A 12,253-nucleotide genomic window follows, 5' to 3' on the forward strand; every position below is an offset into this window, starting at 1 on the left:
CCCAGCCTGGCACAAAGCCAGTTCATCTGTCCAGTGGCTTGCTGCCTCAAGTTGTGTACATGTTTTAACCCCCCTGCCAGAGTTGGGGCAGGGGAGAAACATCCAGGCTGGAGAGAAAGATTTCAGCCCTCTAGAGAGCCTACCCTGGCTGGGTCCCTCAGAAACCCAGTCCCATTGCATGATTCCCAGCCTGGTGGGTTTATAGATCAGGTGACGGAGGTTAGGAGTGGGCCCAAGTCACACAGCATAGCAAGGCCCAAAACCCGGCTTCCTGATTCCCAGTCCTTGCTGCTCCCCATTGCCTGCAGCTCCCCGCTTTCTCCTGAAACACCTGTGGAACAAGAGTGGAGGCGGGACTCCGGTTTAGGAGGGCAGAGCCCTTGTCTATCACCCCTCCATCTTTCTCTTCCACAGGCCAGAAGGCAGATGGTATGGCAACAGCTGCTCCTTGTCATCCACAAGGCTCTATTGTCTACACCTCCTGTCTTGGCCCTGAGAATAGTGTCTCCAGCAGGGAACCCTGCCACAGTGGGCCTCCTGGGGTTCTTCTCACTTTTCACTGGGTCACTCTCCTCTTCCTGCTGTCCCATCCTTCACTCTCCTCTCATAAAGTCTTCATCTCTGGCTGTCTTTGTGTATCAGTCTCTCTCAAAAGATTGTGAGACTTGGAAGGGCCCTAGGAGATTATCAAGTCCAACTCTTTTATTCTTTAGATGTGGAAAGTAGCTCAGAGAGGGGAGGGTCCCCTCAGAGATGAGACGGTCCCCAGAGGGGAAGTTGCACAGTGAGTTGTGGCAGGGCCCAGGTCATGGAAGCACACTGTCCTTGGCATCAGGTGTCTTGAGTTTGAAGACTGACTGCGTTATGACTAACCTGACAGGCTTCTCTCCACAGCCCTGAGCTGTTCTCCCTTCCTCTCCTTTGTCCAGACTACTCTCTTCTCTGTCACTGTGTCTGCTGCTCAGCTGACCCCTACCTTGGGCAGATCTTGCCCTTGGGACATAGACCAGAGCTCAAGACTCCATAACTAGGATGCATGCTCATGGACACATTCAAGTACATACATGAATACATACAAGTCCCAGGTGAAAACCTGTATCTCATAGTTAGGAGGCTGTCCTGGAACCTAGTGTTATTTTCCTTTGAGGCACCACACACCTCCTCCAGGAAGCCCCCCCAGGGCCTCTCTGCAGACTCTTCATCCCACTAGCTACTTTGTGACAACTGAGTTCTATGGGCCTAGGTTACCCCTTAGTGACCCCCAGGGCATGGCTGAGTCTCCCCCTAGTGCTGGAGCCCTTCCTTCAGTGTTCCCTCCTTCTGTCTCCAGGAGAAGCTCAGCTTCCTGTGGCTGGGTGGGGAGAGCCTTGAGGTCCCCAGAGGACAATGAGACAATGGGGAGGCGGCGACAGATGAGACACTGCATCTTCCCCAAAGCAGGCTAAGCCCTACCCTGAGCTCCTTGCTGGTGTCTGGTGCACAGTTCTCGCCTGTGGACCCCTTAAGACTAGGGTCCTGGTCTGACCCCACACCTTTAACCTCTCAGTGCCGAGATCAAAGAATCAGAACCCCTGACCCCAACGGCCTCCATTCTCTAACTGGAGGCTGTCAAGCCTGGTCCCCAGCAGCATGTTAACGGAGTGGTGTAGGTACCCAGGGCCTCTGGGAGGAGTGAGCTGGCCTGCTCTGACTGCAGGGGTAGGCAGGAGGATGAGATTAAGGAGGAGTGGGTGGACCATCAGAGGCCAACATAGAAAAGAAGGCTCAGGCTTGTGGACAAAAGGGATGGGCCGTGGGGTCAGGCACTTATCTCGGCCCTCGTCATTTCCTCTGCCGGACATGGCTGGGTTAGCAGGGTCATTGCACAGAGGGAAGGAACAAACCAGAGCCAATGCTTACCAGGCCCTACAGTGGACTCAGGCGCATGGACAGCCCTGTCATGCCCTGGCCGCATTTAGTCCTCCACAGAGGCTCAGCCATGTGGCCATAGTCACTGTGGGAAATGGCCACATCTAGAGTCTGCATGCAGACCCAGTCATCCTGGGCAACACTCAGGCCCAGCTGCAGGCATGGCTGAGCAGGGAGACCCCACGGGACACAAGGACATGTGGGACAACCAGACACCCTGCCACAGCCACATCACAAGCATCCACACACCAGGTGCAGCTGCTGTCATCCCTGTGGTAACCCAAGGATCCCAGTAGTCATGGGCAGGCATCCAGGGTCTGGGCGAGAAGAGAGGGGCACCAGGCGGGGAACCCAGAACCGTCTCCCATACCAAACTGTGCCCTCCCCTCAGCTCACTGAGCGCCTGAGCCTGTTTATTTCCTAGCAAGGATGGGTGTCTCATCCCCCCTCCCCTTTCTCATCCCCGCCACATGCTTCCAAAGCTGCCAAATCAAATCAGCCCATGCGCCCGCGCCAGGCTGGCACAGTGGCCAGCAGCTGACGGGAACGGAGCCAGGCTCAGAATATCCCACCGCCTGTGCCTGTCCCATGCCTGGATGTGCTTGTCGGGTGGGGGTGGGGAGGGGCAGCCAGTCTTTGGGCAGCGCTTGGGAGAGGCTGAGGTTTCTGGGCACCACCTGGGTGGTGGGGTCCCAGAGATCATGTGAGCAGGTCCCTGGTGTGTCTACCAGGATTGAGGAGCTTTAAAAATGAGACACAGGTTGGGGCACCCAATTGGAGCCCAGACAACTGGGCACCAGGCTGGGATTGGGGGCTCAGACACATGATTGTATTCATTTAGGACTCATAGCAACCCTGGCTGAGAGCTCAACTGGACATTACAAATCCCATTTTATAGATGGGAAAACAGGCTTAGAGAGGGGTATTGAAGTTCCCTGGAGAGAAGCAAAAGTGGAGGGAGCCTGGGAAAGGGTAAAAATGTGGTAGATTCCACTTCTGAGGGGCTCCAGGCTGAAAGAAAGAGCTTGGCCCTATTCTGAGATTCGAGGGGCAGGGACTATGCCAGAGTAGAAGTGCCCAGGGAAGCAGGGAGCAGGAAGGAAGTATGGTAAGAGAGCAGGGTGCAATGAGGCAAGACTCCCTGGACCAGGCCGCCTGTGGACAGGAGGCCCTGGACCTGCTGGGGACTTGGGAGGGGGCAGGCTGGGGAGAGGGGAGAAAGACTGGTAGGCCTGAGCCCCTGGCCTTCTTGTCTCTGCAGCCAGCCAGGACCTCCTTGCACAGGAGCCAGTGCCCCCAGGAAGTAGACACGCCCGACTGGAGGTGAGAGCTCAGCGAAGGGAGGAGTGGGTGGGCTTGAGGGGGTGGGGGCACAGGCTAGGGGCCAGTCTGATCATTGCCCCCACCCCTGGGAGGACCGGGAGGCTGGAGCTGAACCCCAGCCCCACTGCTTCCAGCCTAGGGTCACCCCACACCTAGACCGCCTCCCTCACTCTATTCCTGCCTGGGGTTCCCTCCCACTGAGGATTGGCTCCCATCTCAAGTCACCTGGGAGTCATTTCAGCATTTCAGACTCCTCCCTCATCCTCCCCACCCTCAACCAACAAGTCCCGGTTGATTCTCTACCCTAAGTATTTCACGAATTCCTCTCCTCTCCATTCTCATTGCCTGCCCCAGTCGAGACTCTGTCTTCTCCCTGGACACCTGGCTGGTGTTTGCTTTCAGTTGCCGCCATTCTCCATGTGGCTGTCAGAAGGATCTTTCTAACACACAAACTTGAGCTTGTCACTTTTCTGCTCAAAAATTCTCCGTGTTACCCATTTCCCTGCTCCTTCCGCCACTCCAGTCAGGCCACAGTCCCTCCTTCATCCATTCCTGCTTCCCCAGCACCATCCCCGCTTCCCCAGAACCATCCCTGCTGGCCTCTACCTGCCTCAACGTCCCAAATCCTTCTGGGCTCAGCTCTAGCCTTTCCTCCTCCAGGAAGCCCTCTGCGTCCTCGCATTCCTTCCTCTGAGCTCTCCTGCCCTGGCTGTCAGAGGCTGGGGCATTCTGCTGTCTGTGCCATTAGTGCTCTGTTTTCTCCATTATGTGACTTTGTATGACTTCCCCCTCTGAACTGTGAGCTTCTTGTGCCAGGGAGGTGTGTGTGGGGGTGGGGGTGGGGGGGAGGAGACGGTGATTTTGTTCATTTCTGAGTCTCAGTGAGTGCATTTCCTTTGAGATGAAAGGTGCCATTCCCAGACCCTCACTGTGCCTTGGGGTGCCTTTTAGGAATCTTCAGTGCTCAGAGGGTCCTTGAGCAGCAGAAATGGAGTGGCCTGGGGACAGTGAAGGTTGGCACAGAGAAGGGGTGCATGTAATATGGACCAAGCAGAAGGACTAGCATGAGCCCACTTTTGTGCCTAGTCCTGGCTGAGAGGAAGGGGAGGCTGCTGCTATATCAACCCCTCCTCCATACCAGGAGCTTTAGACACTTTCCTTTCAATCCTCACAGCTTCTCTATGAGACAGAAGCTCTTATTCTCTTTTCACATTTGGGGCCACAGAGGCCTAGTAGGGTCACACGGTGAGTCAGGGGCAGAGCCGAGTGGAGCCCAGATGTGTCTCATGTCCAACCCTCGCTCTCTCCCTGCCCTCCAATAAGATGGGAAAGAAGATGCCCACATAGGCCCTAGGACACAGGGGTCAGCATGGGCTCACTGTTGGGAAGTCGGTCCAGGCCCTGAGAATGTTTCTATAGCTGGGAGCTGAGGAAGGGAGGGGGTGCTGTAAAGTCATTATTAATTTATTTATGGCCATGGCATTCCCAAAGTGATGGGGGCTCCCCCCAGAGCTGGGACAGATGGTGTTCCTGGGAGCCAACCGTGTCTCAGCAGCCGCTGCCACCCGCCAAGAAAGACTGTATTTGTCATCCACCCAGGAAGCCATGAGGGTAGAAGGCTTTGGAGAAGCTGAGACCTTCCTGAGTGATGGGAGCTGGGCCCTGAGGGAAGGAGTCAGGCTCAGGCTCCCTGTTTGTGCCTCTGTGCACAGCCCCCTTTGCCTACACCCTTGGCCCTGTTCCCTGCAAGTTCAAGTTCTGCTCCTCCTTCCCAGCCCCACCAAGCCTCACCCTAGCTATGGTGCCTCCTTGGATCATTTCCATTTGCTCCCTTTGTCTCTGTTCTCTTTCCACGTTTCCTTCATCTGGGTCCTGCGGCTCTCTCCCTCAGAGTGGGATCTTAGGCTATGAGCCCCTCAGTGCTCGGCTCTGTCTTGTCCCCACCACACACCCAGCCAGAAGGTGGCAGGTACTGCCTGGCCTCTTAGCAGAGTCTGCTGTATTTCTGGCTTCAGTTAGCGCCCCATCCCAGGTCCACGCTCAGCCCTTCTGGGAGAGATGGATGCTGTCCTTGGGACGCCCTAACATAGAAAGGACAGGATTAGAGAGAATAGGGAGTCTAGGGTATTGCTCAGACTATAGGCACAGCTGGAGGGGAAGAGGAAAGAGGAGTGGGGAGATGATGAGGAGCCCTCCTGTCAGGGTAGAGGTGGGGACGACGATATGGCCTCATTTAGTGGACAGACCATGGGGTAGGATGGACATGAGTTCAAGTCTCAGCTTCACCACTTTCTATGTGTGTGACCTTGAGCCAGTTCCTTAACCAGTCTGAACATCAATTTCTTTGCCTGTCAGGAGGACAAGAAATTCCATCATTATTGGGTATAATCACCATTATTGGACATAATCACAGCAGAGCTGCTAGGAGAAGTCACAGGACAGTATGTGTGAGGTGCCTGGGCCAAGCCTGGCCCACAGTAGGTCCTTGGAGGGAGTTGGCACCCTCCCTGTTTCCCTCAAGGGTGAGCTCCTTGGAGCCAGGACTAGGCTGTGCCCTGTAAGGCAGGGCGCACTGCAGGGCTGGGCTGGGGTCCATGGAGGTTCCATGGGCATGGCACGTTCTACTGGCACTAGCAGCACAACAGCCAGGAGAGCATGACTGTCAGCACCCTTCCCCATCTAGCAGGTGTCTATTCAGCACACCCTCTGGGGTGGCTCCCCGGTCCCTGTGCCAGCCAGTCATCCTGGGGGAGGGGCTCTTTAGGCTCAGCCTGGAATCTTCCTTTGGGACTAGGGCAATTACTCCCTCTGGATGTCAGGACTGAGGCAGTTAATGTAGTAAACTGGGCACACTGAGTCCGTGCCCTCTCTGTGCTGGCAGCCCTAGCCGGGATAGGGGAGAGGCAGACACAGACAAGGGCACAGGTACCCACACTGAGCACCTGAATGTGCTGCCCAGCACTGGCTCCTCTATTGCTGCTGATGGAATAAGTAAAGACCACACCCTTTGGCGTGGCATTGCCGGCCCTGCCTGCTGGGCCCCCTCATGTCGTCCCCTTGCCCCCAGCCATGGCGATGCTCTTCCCAGCTCTTCACAGCCTCCGCCACCCCCCATTGCTCGTACTGATCCCTCTCTCTGGAGTGCCTTGCTCTTTTTTCTCCACCTACTCCCTTTTCAAGCCCCAGATTAGATGTCATCTCCTCTACTAAATCTTCTCAGATTGTTCCCTCCACCCCAGGTCAAGTCAGTCTCTCCTCCTTCTTGAGTACTTACAGCTCCCATGCTTCCCTGAGCTTACAGTTGGGTAACATTACCCTATATGGTTATATATCCTTTCCAATGTCATTGTTAACACTCAGGAGGGTAGGAACCAAGGCCATCTCTTGTTTCTCCTGGCATAAGCCTAGTGTATAGTAGGTACTCAATAAATGCTTTTGGATTAAATGAGAATGACTGTGAGGGGCTGGGAGTAGTTCTAAGAAGCGGGCAGTTGCTGGATTGGTGTCAGTCTTGGAGACTTCCTGGAAGAGGAAGCCTTGGAACTTTGAAAGATATGGAGGGTCAAGGCCACTGACTGATGAGGCCAGAGATCAGCTGAATAGTCAGAACGGTCCATGTGCTCAGCTTCTGAAAAGACCACCTGAGGGCAACAAGGACCAGCACAGAACTGGGGACAGCAAATAGAGGAGCCTGGAACAAGGACTCAGCCCCAGCCGGCTTGTTACTGAGAATCCAGCTCCAAAAACCTCTCTATTCCTGAGTCCGTTTCTTCGCCCGGACTAAGGAATGCTTGGTCTCAGGGCCTGGGGTGAGGCTGAGGCTACCAATAGTGAATAACTGGGCCCAGCATGGTAAGATAATGGTAGGCAGGTGCACCTGGCACCCAGGTGCCAGGGCGGTCATGTAAGATAGGATTGTCATGGGAGTTGAGAAAGGTTTCATAGGTGAAAAGAACAGCTCATGCAAGGGCATGCAAGCTGCATGATGCCAGATCTCTCTGGGAGAAGGGCCAACATGTCCGTGGAGCTCAGGTGACCAGGCGAGAGCATTGGAGTGCAGCTAGAGGGACTGCTGCAGGCAGGACTTTTCAGGCCTGTGTTTAAAATTCTTGAGTGAATGCTCCTAATTGGCCGATGTGCCAGCCTCCTCCTGGATTCTGCACATCAGGAGCAAGTGGTCTCGATGATGCTCCATGGCCCAGAGGGAGCTGCTGCCAACAACTTGGCCATCGCATCTGGCATCCATAGGGGCCCTGAGGCCCTGCCATCTGTCTGCACCCACCTGTCGGGCTGTACAGGCCTGGGGTGTGCAGCGACTTGCGGCCAGGGAGGCGGTCTCAGCTGCCACCCCAGCCTGTCTGTTCATCCATCTGTCCCAAACCCTGATTTACTGAGGACAAAACAAAGATGGGCAGACACAGGTCCTGACATCAGAGAAGCCCAGTCTAAAGGGGAAGACATCAAATACCAGGGATTTACACCCAAAGAAGACACAAGCTTGGCCAGGCTGGTGGGCAGGCCAAGACTCAGTGAGGCCTTGCCCCCTTAAGGGCTTAGAATGGAGGTTTAAAGAGAAGCCGGGACTGGCTCAGGGGCACAGCAAGCAGGTCGAGGCAGTGCTGAACTAGATGTAGGCCCAGGGCGAGGTTCCTCTAACTGGCCCCTCCCCCACCACACTGCCTGGTCCTTGGCTGTAAACACAGAGAGAACAAGTTCCGTTTCCGGGAAATATTTATCTCAGGCCGTGTGGGGAGCGTGTGCTGGCCTCAGCGTGTCCTTCCTGCGGGCTGGCTTGGGGCAGGAGGTGAGGGGGCTTGGCAACTGTTGTGGGCAATCTGTAGGGCCCCCAAGGCAGAGCAGGAAGGGCGTGCCCTGATTCTCCTGCTTGGAGCCAGAATCTGCATGCTGGTTTTGGGAAAATGAGGAAGCTGATAGGAGAGAAACTGGTTTTTCTCCAAATCACGCGACATAACCTTCTCCTTCTCAAGTTCCTGTCTTCATCCTTGTCAGCCCTGTTCTTGAGTTCCTGCCTCCAAGCCTTTGCTCCTGTGTGGTGCCTGGACCTGTTATGTCTTTTCTTCCTCTTCCTCCTATTTCCTGCTCTCGGCTGGTTTCCTCTGGGAATTCCTCCCTAAGTCTCTAACCTCCAACCCTTTGTCCACCCCCATCCACTATCTATTCGTCTCCTCTAGCTCCCAGCAGCTGTAGACTGAGCCCCTAGACCAGCTAAGGTCTTGTCCCACACTGTTCAGACAATGTAGTCAGCTTCTTCCTGGCTGCCCAAGAGTGCCTCTCCTGGGAAGCACAGGCCTGGGCACCCTGGGAGTGGGGCAGGGCCCAGAGGCCCTTTCAGTGGAGCCAGCACAAGTTCAGGCACACAAAGATCCCGGTTGACTGAACAAGGGAAAATCGTACAGGTCCAGCCAGAATGAGGGGGGCGGAGGGGCCCTGGGTTCCTGCTGGCTGGCCCTTGGGCTTTGGGTTGTGTATCCCAGGCTGGGCTCGGCCTGATGGGGACCCTGACAACAGGAAATCCTTGAAAGAACAAGCAGTGGCTGAGGACTCTGAGCACAACAACAGGAAACAACCTTGACATGGGGCAGTAGCTCTGGCAATTGTGCCCTGTGGATAGGGGAGAGAAGAGCTTGTGGGACCCAGGGTGATGTTGAGGTGACACTGAGACACTTATTGTGGGGCAGTGGGTGTTCTTCTGAGTGTGTGACACTGAGCCTGTGACATGTGATAGCGAGTATGTGACCTCAGTCATGGGATACTGAGTGGAGAGTGGGTGAGTCACTGGGTGTGATTCTGAGTGATACCAAGTATGTAACATCGCTTGTCAAAGACTGTGTGAGATAGTGAATGTGCCATGGAGTGTGTGACATTGTGATACTGTGTATATTGATGTGTGATGCTGACTGATACCAAGTGTGTGACACCGAAGGTGTGACACCATGAGGATCAATTACGTAAACACGGACGAATGGCACTGCAATAATAGGTGTGTCCTGAGTTTGTGGCACAAGCGTCTGACACTGAATTGTGGAACCGAGTTTGTGCCCCAAGCATGTCATGCAGTGAGGCTGAGTGTATAACCAAGGGTGTGACTCTGAGTGACACCAAAAGTTCCTGAAAACTAGTGTGTGATGTTGTGTAACCCTTAGCCTGACACTGAATATGTGATGTTGAGTATAATGGTTGTGACAATGTGAAATGTGAGCACATAATACTGTGTATGATGTTATCATGGGAAGACCCCAGTGGGTTCAGGCAAAGAAGTGATGTAATTCAATTTATGATTCTGAAATATTGCTCTGGCTGCAGAATGTATGTGGGAGATGAGTTGGAGGGGCTGAGAGGAGACAGGCAGACAAGTTGGAGGCTACTGCAGCCCAGGCAGGAGATGGTGGTACACAGGCTAAGGGGATGGCAGAAGAGTCTGAGAGAAATCGGTGAACTTTGGAGATATTTGGGAGGTAGAAATGACAGATCCGAGTGATGGATGATGAAGATGTTACTGAGATGGGTAAAGACTGGGGGAAGGTCGGGATAGTGAGACGGGAGAGAAAGAGGAGGCAGAAATGAAGAGACCTGTTTTGAACAGAAGTCAAACAACCAGATAAAGATGTTCAGTGGGCAGCAGAGGCCAGGCTGGGGATATATTTGGGAATCAGCAGGCATGGCTGGTTTCTTAAACTGTGGACCTGGCTAGGATGACCTAGAGAGAGAGCATAGTGAAAGAAGAGGTGAACACTGAGCCCAAGCTCGGAGCCCCACATATTCCATCATCTAGAGGCTGAGGAGGAGCGGCAGAGATAGAGGAGGAGCAGCCAGAAAGGTGGAGGAGACCGGGAGTGTGAAGCCCGAGTGAGAGGGGAGAGATTCAACAGAGGAGGGACGCTGCTGCACCATGAGGTAAGGGAGGGATGGGGAGATTGTGCTGGACTGAGCCATGTGCATGAGTCTGCCTGACAAAAACTGTGTCAGTGACAGGGTGGAGCCAGAAGCCAGATGGCCTGAGCGAGCGATACGAGGGAGGAGAAGACAGAGCATAATCAGCCCTTTGAAGATGTTTGGCTGTGAATGGATGCAGAGAAGGGGCTTGGGCACTGGAAAGAAGCATGAGGTCAAGGGAGAATTTTTTTTTATTATGGAGTATTTTAAACCCACTCAATAGTAGAGAGAATAATACAATAAATTTGCCATATGTCCGTCACCCAAATCTAACAGTTAACAAGATTTGGCTGCATTTAGTTCATCTATCCCTCTTCCTAATCCCCGCCTTTTTTCTTTTCATTTTTCTTAACTAATTTATTTTACAAAATTTAATTGTGGTAAAATATACATAACATAAAGTTTACCATCTTAACCATTTTTAAATGAATAGTTCAGTCGTGTTAAATACGTTAACACTGATATGCAACCAATCTCCAGAACTTTTTCATTTTGCAAAACAAAACGTATGCCCATTAAACGACTTCCCCTCCTCCCAGCCCTTGGCAACCACCATTCTGTTTTCTGTCTTTATGAATTTGACTATTCTAGGTACCTCATATATGTGGTGGAATCATATATTTATCACGTATACGTAGAGATCTCATTTTGTCTATATATTCATCTGTTGATGGACACTTGGGGTTGCTCTCATTTTTTTGGCTATTGTTTATAATGCTGCTATGAAATGGGTGCACAAATATCTCTTCAAGATTCTGCTTCAATTCTTTCAGCTATATACCCAGAAGTGGAATTGCTGGATCATATGGTAACTTGATTTTTAATTTTTGAGAAACACCATACAGTTTTCCACAACAGCAGTACCACTTTACATTCCCATCGGTAGTGTACCAGGGTTCCATTTTCTCCATACCTCAGCAAGCCTGTTGTTTTCTGTTTATTTGTTTATTTATTTATTTATTTAGTAGCAGCCATACTAATGAGCGTCAGGTAGTAACTAATTGTGGTTTTGATTTGCATTTCCCTAATGATTAGTGATGTTGAGCATCTTTTTCATTTGCTTGTCGGTCATTTGTATCTCTTCTTTTGAGAAATGTCTATTCAAGTCTTTTGCTCATGTTTAAATCAGGTTGTTTGTTTATTTTGTGGTTGAGTTATAAGACTTTTTATATATATTCTCGATATTAATGCTTTATCACATGTGATTTGCAAATATTTTCTCCCATTCTGTAGGTTGCTGTGCTGATTGAAATATTTTAAAGTAAATCCCAGACTTCGTATTATTTCACCAAAGGTGGATTTTATTAAGGACAGAAGGTCCTGAATGATGCTGAAATGTGACAGTGTAATACAGAGCCAGCTTGGAACTGTGTATATGAGGGTGTATATGATGCTGTATGAAGGTGACACTGTGGACACTGGGAATGTGGTGTGTGATACTGAAAATGGGGCACCCTGAATGAGGTGATAGCGATAGTTTCATTGTGTGTGGCCCTGTGACATCAGTGATGTGTGACACTGTGGACACCATGAAATGACTGTGTGTCATTGAGTATGTGGAACATGCCACGTGAAAGCAACAGTGATCATGTCTTTGTGTATCATCCTGGGCTGATGAGTGGGACACACTGTGGGAGTGAGAGGGTTTGGGAGTGTGCTGTGGGTGACGAGGGTGTGTGTGATCCATGTTGGATCAGCCCCAGCCTCAGCCGCTAGCCAACAGAGGGAAGACAGACATCACAGAGCAGATGAGGAGAAATGCCCGATAGGGACAGAAATGGTGTTTGGGCCCAAGTATGAGATGGCAGGAGGTCTTCTTCCTCTGAACTCCCCAGGAAGGCTTCCTGGAGGCAGGATGAGAGCACGTCAATGGGATACTGTGAGTACCGGATAAAAGCAAAGACTGGTATCAGACAGCCCTGTCTAGCTCTGACATTTAGCAAATCATTTTACCTTTGAGCCTTAATGCCCTCAAGTAGAAAAAGAGGTTGTTGGGAAGGTTACATGGAACAGTGCTTTTAAACAAACGAAATATGTAGCACTAAGTAAATGCTCAGTGGTCTTGTGG

At 52.1% G+C, this 12,253-nt stretch overlaps 1 protein-coding gene across 1 annotated transcript in view; it reads left to right on the forward strand.

Annotated features, from left to right (window-relative positions):
* The window catches only part of PDE2A (phosphodiesterase 2A), a 65,241-nt gene that overhangs the window by 7,461 nt on the left and 45,527 nt on the right, over nt 1–12,253 (forward strand). The window lies entirely within an intron of this gene.

The sequence above is a fragment of the Pteropus vampyrus genome, unplaced genomic scaffold, assembly GCF_000151845.1.
Source record: "Pteropus vampyrus isolate Shadow unplaced genomic scaffold, Pvam_2.0 Scaffold311, whole genome shotgun sequence".
Taxonomy (NCBI): Eukaryota; Metazoa; Chordata; class Mammalia; order Chiroptera; family Pteropodidae; genus Pteropus; species Pteropus vampyrus.